Source organism: Triturus cristatus, chromosome 2_2 (genome assembly GCF_964204655.1).
Source record: "Triturus cristatus chromosome 2_2, aTriCri1.1, whole genome shotgun sequence".
Taxonomy (NCBI): Eukaryota; Metazoa; Chordata; class Amphibia; order Caudata; family Salamandridae; genus Triturus; species Triturus cristatus.
The window spans coordinates 225,807,671-225,817,449 of record NC_140582.1 but is presented as its reverse complement, the minus strand read 5'-3'; the positions used below and the strand labels follow the sequence as shown (position 1 = coordinate 225,817,449).

Here is a 9,779-nt window from a genome sequence, read left to right as displayed (position 1 = left end):
CACCCTGCCCCCTTTTCACGTTCTCCACCTTTGTTTTTCACCCCCTCAGACTGCGAGAGACAAAATGGCGGCCGACACTTCTGGTTTCGACCGATTCGAATGTTTACTAAGATCTAACAACCAATCAGAAGCGCGCTCGCGCACGGCAGCGTGCGCGTACGGTATGTTTTACCGTACGCGCACGGTGCGCGCCTATAGATATATATGCTTTTAAATGCTATTTTCTCAGGAAATACTGAACAGATTTACAACAGACCTGCAAAAGGCACATCCCTGACCTGAGGACTACCTCTCTGCCAAATTTCAAGTAATTCTGTTCACCCGTTCGGGCTGTAGCTTGGACTAAAGGTCCTATGGGAAAATGCATGGGGAAAATGCGTTTTGGGACCCCCCCCTTTTTCTCGGCCCCCGCTTGACTAATCCCCCCCCCGAGACTTCCAGGGAAGGAGTGGTGCGCCCCACCTATTTTGAAAATTTCACGAGGATTCGTCAATCGGCGCCAAAGTTATTTCAAATAGAATGTTGTGGATTTCCTATGGAAACACGGTCCTAACTAGAACTATATATATATATATATATATATCCGAAGCATTTTTTCCCAACTCTTCCCGCTTCCCGTCCGGCAAACAGTGAAGAGAGAGTATACGGACACCAAGTTTCTCCGTGGCAAGATCAGGTCTTTATTAGAATAAACAGCTTTCGACGCGTTTCGGATAACACAGTATCCTTGTTCACAAGTTATTTCAAATAGAATGTTGTGGATTTCCTATGGAAACACGGTCCTAACTAGAACTATCTACTGGCGACCGCCAGTAGATAATATATATATATATATATATATATATATATATTCACATTCACTGAAAAAACCATAGGTTTCAGGGGCGTTATAGTTAGCTGGACTTTTCACTCTTACAAAACCATTGAAATTCCCCGTTATAGTTAGTTCAGCTAACTATAATTTGCGCACCCGCAATGCACTGCTGATGACTTCACATATTACATCACTCATGACATGGTCAGTGACATCACTGATGACCTCTCAAATGACATCACTATCTCAAATGACATCACTGATGACATCATCCTTTGAATGTGTGTTTTTCTGAAAATTACATGTGTTTTATATATGTATATCTCAAGGTCGATGGAAGAATAAATGGGTATGTAAGTGTCTAAATAGATTTGTTTTTGAAAAGTTTATTGTATAACTGATTAAGTGCATCTTAGTGAATACATGGCTTAGTGAGTAATGTTTAAATATGTAAATATCTATCAGTCTCTCACTTTGTGTATAAGTGGCTGCATGGGTTGGTGAGTAGCTACATGGGTGTCTATATAGGATATTAGTTGTTTTTTTTGAGTGTCTGAGTGTCTGTATGGTTCGGTGGGGGTATTACGTAGTGCATAAGTGCATGAATGAGTGACTCACTGTATGTGTTCAAGAGTATATGTGTGCAGGACTGTATGGGTGGATGTGTGCATGGGTGTGTTAGTGAGTGAATGACTGTCTCAATAGTGTCTTTGAGTAACTACATATGTTTTAAACTAGTATGTGACTATTGATGTATATAAGTGAGTATATGTGAGAGTGAGAGATTGAAAGAGTTCCTGTATGAATAAGTATGTGTTTCTATAAGTGATTGTTTAAAAGACTAAGTATGTGTTTGTTTCTGTAGAAGTAAGTGTGGTGGTGTGTGTAACTGTATCTGCAAGTAAATGGATGTTTGATTCTTTATTAGCATGAGTGACTATGTGTGTAAGTAAATCTATGGATGAGTGGCGTTGTGTAACAGGAAGTATAGGTGTATGAGTACATATGATGAGAGTACATGTATGAGTGACTGTATAGGACTGTTGGTGAATGAGTGGATGTATATGTGGATCTTAGAATTACTGAATAGGTTGTTGTAACTGGTATTGGTATGTCCATTGTTTTGAAAATTTTAGTTTCTATTTTTGAATGTGTATCAAAGGTTATATTGGGGGGAGAGGAGGTCTGCCACTCTATCACAAGGATGATGACGCGAGTGATGACGCGAGTGATGTAATATGTGACATCATCAGCAGTGCATTGCCGGCGCGCGAGTTATAGTTAGCTGAACTAACTAGAACGGCGGAATTTCAATGGTTTTGTACGAGTGAAAAGTCCAGCTAACTATAACATGCCTGAAACCTATGTTTTTTTTCTGTGAATTTCAAAGGTTTTGTAAATGGTACTTTCTAACTATGCCTACAGAGATAGGACCTGTGAAGAAAGAAGAAAAAACGCACAAAGAAAAAAAAGAAATGCAGAAAGAAGCAACAGAAGTCCTCAAAGACGAAGAAAAGTGCAGGATGAAGGATAACGTGCAGGAAGAACAAAAAGAAGAGCAGAAAGAAGCCTTGTTGGAAAATCATCCTGTACCCTCAACTTTTTCAGACGGATACTGGTGGTAACTGAGTCTGACTAACCAGTCCTAGAGCCAGTGCTATGTTAAAAGACACTCCGAATACAGGGAAAACACCTACATACACTAGGGAACATTATGCGTTGGGGTCCCCCTGTGATTAGCATGACCTCCTCAGTGAGCCCCTAGTACATAATAGGGCAGGGGATTAAACTACCTCTTACAACGCGCCACAGGGTGGGTTTGCACACGTTACCTCAGGCTCCGTCCCTTCCCCACTGTGTAAACACGCCCTGTGGCAGTTTTAAGTTGGGAGATTAAGTCCCCTTGAATCCTGAGGGTCCCTAGGGTCCAACTAGACCACTAGGTACCTCCAGTAAGCGCCACAGAGCTGCGTTGCAGAGAGGTGTAAAAAGGGGCATGGCCTACGAACACCTGTCTGCAACGCAGCTCCGTGGCGCACACTGGGGATACCTGTTGGGCTAGTTGGCCCTCAGGGACCCTCAGTATTGAAGGGGAATTAATACCCCAACTTACAACTGGCCAGGGGGCGCGTTTGCAGAGTGCTGCATGGAGGGGGCGTGGCCTCCGGCGCGATGCTGGTCTTTCATTTATTTTATTTTTTTAAGAAGGAGGGCTGTGTGACCCCGCTTCTTTTTCTAATTTATTGGCCCTGGGGACCCCATCTCCCAGGGCCTGCACCCTCATTTTTTTTGTTGAAAAAAATAAATTTGGAATGGGGCCGCGTGGCCCCCCCTCCCAAGGCCTTAATCTGCCCCGGGGACCCCAACCCCCGGGGCTGGCCTTTGTTTTTTAATACTTAAAAAAAATATATATATTTATAGAAACACCTAGGACATGCTGGACAAACCGTATGTACCTATCACCATGACGATTTGCGTCATATTCATTAAAAGGCGACTATGCATACAATGAATCCACGTGGAATGTATTTACACCGCTAGTGAAGCTCTGACGTGGCTGACGCCCTACCGTGCCTAATCCTGGTGCCCCCGCCAGTGGGTACTCTCCAATTAGACACCCTTGTCGCTTATTTATACAAACATGGCTAGCTATTGATGGGCCCATTTAATACACACGCACACCAAGCCATTCAAAGGGGATTCGACAAAAATGCGACCAAACTATGCAAGAAACCCCCCTCACGGTTAATAAAACACACATCCACCGCTGGATGTGTAATACTTTTTATTTTACTCTCTGGAAAGGAGACGAACCTCACTTGAGTCACAGCGTGCTCCTGGCTGAGCCCAATGCTGTGTTACACCCACCAGTGCCCGCCGAGTGCCACACACCTCTGTGTTGTATTCCACCAGCTAGTGCGTATGCTATGACACTCTCTAGCCCATGTGCACTGTAACACCACCCCGTGAATGTCATTCCACACTTGCATGCGCACGGGTTATATTGCCCCATCTAACGTGCCTTCCTTGATGCCTCTGTTCTACATATTACAATCTGGGATCCATATCTTTTTCACAGTGCATATGCAACGTTACACTCCCCAGCACATATTTTATATTACAACTTTAGAGACTAGTTAGGTTACACAACACTGCCCTGTGCATATTACACTCCAAGGCGCATATCGCATAGCACGCGCTAGTGCCTGTGCTATCTCATGCTCTCCAATGAATCTGTCATTGCGCACAATGTATTGCATATTATATTTCACGCCCGGGTTCATCTTATATCGCACTTTTTGGTGCATAGTTTATACCATATACTATATCTAGTTTTCATTTACAATCGTGCTCTCAGGACTATGTTCTATATAACACTGCGTCCACCTACCCTTTTCACGGGCATTACATTTTGCGATGGGGGGTGGAGGGTCAGGGGTTGTTTCTGCCAAGTGAGCTCGGAGTCAGTCACAAACGTCCTCTTCTTCCTGAATAAAACTGAGATTATGCTGCATACTTGTTCATATTTTAAGTAGTTCGCACATTTTAAGTAGTTCGCACTGACCCACACTTTAAAAACAATAAAGTTCCTAATACCCACCTTCTCTGAACAGTTAGCTTGCTGCCCATCCACCTCCTCCCTATCCTCTGTTGTCTGAATCCATGAACTAGCCTCCTCCCTCCTGCCATGCATGGTCTGATGTGCTGCCACTGCTCTCCATTTAGCATGATGTACCAGTCCACTCGTCCTGCCCTCCATTGCCCAATTCTATGGCCCATCATTGACCTCCTGCTTGGCCTCTGTGCTTAGCTTCCTGCCCCTATTCTCCTTCCCCCTGCCCTCCGATGTCTTTGTGCATGCCCCTGCTCCATCCTTTTTGCCCACTATGTTCCATGGACCTGCCACTCCTATCTACTCTGAGTGTTCTGTTGAGCTGCCACTCCCCTCCCACCTGCCTAGCATTGTCAGATGACTGTAACCTGTCCCTGCCACCTCCACCCTGCCTGTCCACATTCCATGCCCCTATCCCCTTCCTTCTGTCCTCCATGGTCCATTTTACTGCCACACCCTTCTGCCCTCCCTGGTCTGTGCTGTAACTGCTCCTCCTGCCTGCCCGCGCGGTCTGCTCGGAGCCCCTCCCGCCGGAACTCTCTTGTCTGTGCCCAGGTCCTGACCCTCCCTTCTATCCTCCATGGTCCTTTGTGCATGCCCCTTTACCCTCCTCCTTGCCAATCATAGCCATTGTGCTGCCACTAACACTCTTGCTTGCCATGCATGGTCTTCTGTGCTGCCATTGCCCCTCCCACCTTCCCTGTGTGGTCAGCTAGCTGCCCCTGACCCCCTCCCACCTTCCCTCCATGGTCGGTGTGTATGCCATCATAGTCTCACTGTTGCTCTCCATGGTATGTCTTGTTTCTAGTGCTCATCCTGCCTGACCTCCATGGTCATCTTGCTGCTCCTACCCTGCTCCCTTGCCCCAGCCCTCTGTTTCCATGTGCAGATCCCTATTCCCTCCCGGCTTGTCTGTTCCATTATAATGCCCCTGATCTGTCTCTCCTGCCCTTTATGGTCTGTTATGCTGGAGCTTTCTCTCCTGTCTGTCCATTATGGTCAGCTAGCTACCATTGCCTCTTTACCCTCTGTTCTCTGTTGTCCATGTGCATGGTCCTGTCCCCTCCCTATTGCTTTCTATGTATTTTTGTGCTGCACTCCCATCCCGCATGCCCTGTGTGGTGTATTGTGCTGCTGCAAGCCCTGATGCCTGCCCTGTCGGGTCAGTTTGGTGCACCTCTTCATGTCCCTCCTGTCCTCTGTTATCCGAGTCCATGTCCCTACCCCAATTCCTCCTGCCTACCATGATCCAATGTACCATACTTGCAAACATTTTGAACTTGGTAAGAGGGAGATTTTGAAAAAAAAACTGGGGTATTGATTTTCCCCTTTGAGTACATTAAAGAGGAGATTGTAGACAGGAAACAGATCAAATAAAGCCCATTTGAGCTTAAAAACATTGGGCGTTTCCTGGCTGAAACGGGTCTGTTGGCATGTATGGTTGTACTACCACTGCCTCTTCCTTCTGCCCACCATGGTCTATTATATTGCCACAGCCTCTCTTGCCAGTCCTGTATTGTTGTTTTGTTGCCCATGCCCCCCTTTCCACTGCCCTCCATAGTCTGTTGTGCTGCCACTGCCCTTCCTGCCTGCCCAGTGTGGTAAAATTGTTGCCTCTGCACTCTCCTACCTGCCTTCAATTTTCAGAGTCCGTGCCCCTGGCCTCTGCCTCTCAACAGTATCCTAATGAACAACTAGATTGCTAACATTCTATATTTATTACAAAAGTGTGGAACGCCTAATGTCATCTTGATATAATCAAAACTTTAATACCTAGAGCATTTCCTTTAGAAACTACATATATGAGGGTCTTATTTGCATCAAAATTATGGTTAGTGCTCTAAAAAAATTAAATGAGGACATATTTTCTGAGTTTTCAAATAGCGACAAAGAACTTTTAAATTATTTGTAATCTTTATGGTTTTTTATCCAGTTGACCACTTGATTAAATGTTGCACTTAGGGGAGAGGATGTGGTGTTACTTCCAGAGCTGCAGACTTTGCAACTGGGAACCAGGTTGGAGTTTCTGCTTCAGCTCCACATCCTGTGATTCTGGTCAAATCACTTAATCTCCCCATGTCTACAACCAAAATGAATTTGATCTTGTGTGATGTAACCAATGCTCATGTAAAGCATTCCAATACCTGACAAGTCTGCACTCTATAAAACAGCAAATGCCCACAAAAATAAGTGTTTTGCACACTTCTGTCATTGGGCTACATGTGGGCTACATCTGGGTGATATTTGTGCTGCATTTGGTCGCTTTTGTCTCTGGTGGCCATGTTGGGAGATTGATTTGTTATGAAGTTTCCTAATTTCCTCATTTACTGCAGTCTCTTCAGTAGCAAATGCTTTCAGTTTTTTACTTTGGTTCCATAATGAAGGCATTCAGATGCGTCACACATTTGCCATAAATTCTGAATGTTAGCACTCTAGTTGCTCATTAGATCGCTGTAGTAAAGCTACTGCTCACCACGGAAGTCTGCTGCTGGTATTAAAAGTGCATGTTTCAGTCTGCATATCAGAATTTTTTCATGAAATAGAAGAGGATTTGAGAAGTCACTCAAAATGTGCCCTAATGTTTCTTTCTTCAGCACTAATCATAATTTCAATGGCAAAATGAACCCCCTCATTGTGTTCCTTTTTAAATTAAATGTTTTAAGTGTTACCAGTTTATTCCAATCAAGATGGCTTCAGGTGTGCCATACTTTTGTCATAAGTAAGACAGTAAGCGCTCTAGTTGTTCTTAAGAACACTCTGGGACATTCTGTCATTAGGCTATACTTGGGCTACATCTGGGTGATATTTGGGCTACATTTGGGCTCTTTTGTCTCTGGTGGCCATCTTGGGAGACTTATTTGTTATGAAGTTTCCCAATTTCCTCATTTACTGCAGTCTCCTCAGTGGGAATACTTTCAGTGTTTTATTTTGGTTCCATCAAGAAGGCATTCAGATGTGTCACACATTTGCCATAAATTCTGAATGTTAGCACTGTAGTTGCTCATTAGATCACTGTAGTACAACTAATGCTCACCAGGGAAGTCTTCTGCTGGTATTCAAAGTGCATGTTTCAGTCTGCATGTCAGAATTTGTTTATGAAATAGAAGAGGATTTGAGAAGTCAAAATGTGCCCTAATTTTTCTTTCTGCAGAACTAATCATAATTTCTATGGCAAAATGAACCCCCTCATTTTGTTCCTTTTTAAATTAAATGTTTTAAGTGTTACCACTTTATTCTAATCAAGATGGCTTCATGTGTGCCATACTTTTGTCATAAGTAAGACTGATAGCGCTCTGGTTGTTCTTTAGAACACTCTGGGAAGCTGCAGTAGAACACAAAGGAATCAAATGACAGTCTCTGCCCTTGTTGGATGTACATGTTTTACTGAGAATTTCAGACTTCATTCTCACATGACTGAGAAAGATAATGTGAATTTACAGAAAATAAGCTCTCAGTTTAGCTTATAGATCACCTTCCAAACCTCTGTGGGAAAAGCATGAGAATATAGTTCTTTCAAACATGATTCATGATATCACAGCAGAAGGCTTTTTCACATGGCAAAATCACCTTAGAACACACCACAATTCCTAAAATGAGTATGGTACCATCAACAAATGATTTATAATGTAACTAAAGTCTTAAAACCTTCTATTAACTGCAATCCTTTTAAATGAGGTGCTATCATCTATATTGGTCCCAAGATGGCTGCCAACACTTCTTGGATGAAGTACTGATAGCCAATCCGATCTCACGATGAGATGTGTGGTTAGGCTCCGCCCAGATATATATGTGATTTTACTTTCTCAGGAACTACTGAACAGATTTACACAATTGAAGCAAAAGGCACGAGTCTGAACTGAGGACTACCTCTTTGCCAAATTTGGTGTAATTCCGTTCAGCAGTTCGGGCTGCAGCTGCGTCAACAGGTCCTATGGGAAAATGCATGGGGAAAACACGTTTTGGGACCCCCCTTTTTTTCTCGGCCCCCGCTTGACGAATCATCGTGAAATTTTCAGTATAGGAGCGGACCGGAGCTGGCCAAAAATTTGGAAAATTTCGCGAAGATTCGTCAATCGGCGCCAACGTCATTCCAAATAGAATGTTGTGGATTTCGTATGGAAAATAGGTCCAAACTATATCTACCTACTGGCGACTGCCGGTAGGTAGGTAGGTATGTATATATATATGTATATATATGTGTGTGTGTGTGTGTGTGTATCTATATCTATATATCTATATCTTTTCCAAAGACCCCCGAGCTTTAGAGACGCACTCCACAAGGAACAGTTCATCCGAACTTTTATTTCACAAGAGACCGCATTTGCAGCCTGGTAAATGATTGTCCCTGACGCGTTTCGATGCCTCCGGCATCTTAGTCATAGGGTGGGTGACTTGGAAATCCAGAAACGGACTACTGCTTATTTTACCCAGAATGCCTTCTCCAGTGAATGGCATGCTGGTAGCAGCAGTCCCAATTACTCCCCTTCGGTGGGATCCGTCATTCCAACAATAATTGTTCTCCCACTTTTCAATTATAGTATTTTCTGCCCTCCAGTGGGCCCCAGGTTCGTAAATCTGCCTGTAATTTCTTCGTTCTTCGTGCTGGATGAAGGCTGCAACGCCGTTTTGCAGCCACACAGACCTTCAACTGATGTAGGCGGCGGTGCGACCTCCCACGGCCGGAGCTGCCTTGTAGAACATCCTTTCCAAAGACCCCTGAGCTGTGTGTGTGTGTGTAATTTTATATTCTACATTCTACTGGCGGTCGCCAGTAGATAGTTACAACCTATTTTCCATAGGAAGTCTGAAAATTCTATTTGGAATAACTTTGGCGCCGATTGACGAATCCTTGCGAAGTTTTCAAAATAGGTGGGGCGCTCCGCTCGTACCCTGAAAGTCTTGCGGTGATTCGTCAAGCGGGGGCTGAGAAAAAGGGGGGGGGGGTCCCAAAACGCATTTTTCCATAGGACCTTTAGTCGCAGCTACAGCCCGAACGGCTGAACAGAATTACGTGAAATTTGGCAGAGAGGTAGCCATAAGGTCAAGGAAGTGCCTTTTGCAGGTCTCATGTAAATCTGTTCAGTATTTCCTGAGAAAATAGCATTTAAAACCATATCAATATCTATACGCGCGCACCGTGCGTGCCGGGTGCGCGACCGCAATTCTGATTGGTTGTTAGATGTCTTTAAACATTCGAATCGTTCGAAACCAGGAAGTGTCGGCCGCCATTTTGTGTCTCGCAGTCTGAGGGGGTGAAAAACAAAGGTGGAGAACGTGAAAAGGGGGCAGGGTGGACAGTTCCTGACCCCCTAGCCTTTGTCAGGGGGTCCCAGAAGGACCCCCAAGGGCTCA

General features: G+C 44.4%; 1 pseudogene; it reads left to right on the top strand.

Annotated features, from left to right (window-relative positions):
- The window catches only part of LOC146862076 (alcohol dehydrogenase class-3-like), a 182,776-nt pseudogene that overhangs the window by 78,674 nt on the left and 94,323 nt on the right, over positions 1 to 9,779 (top strand).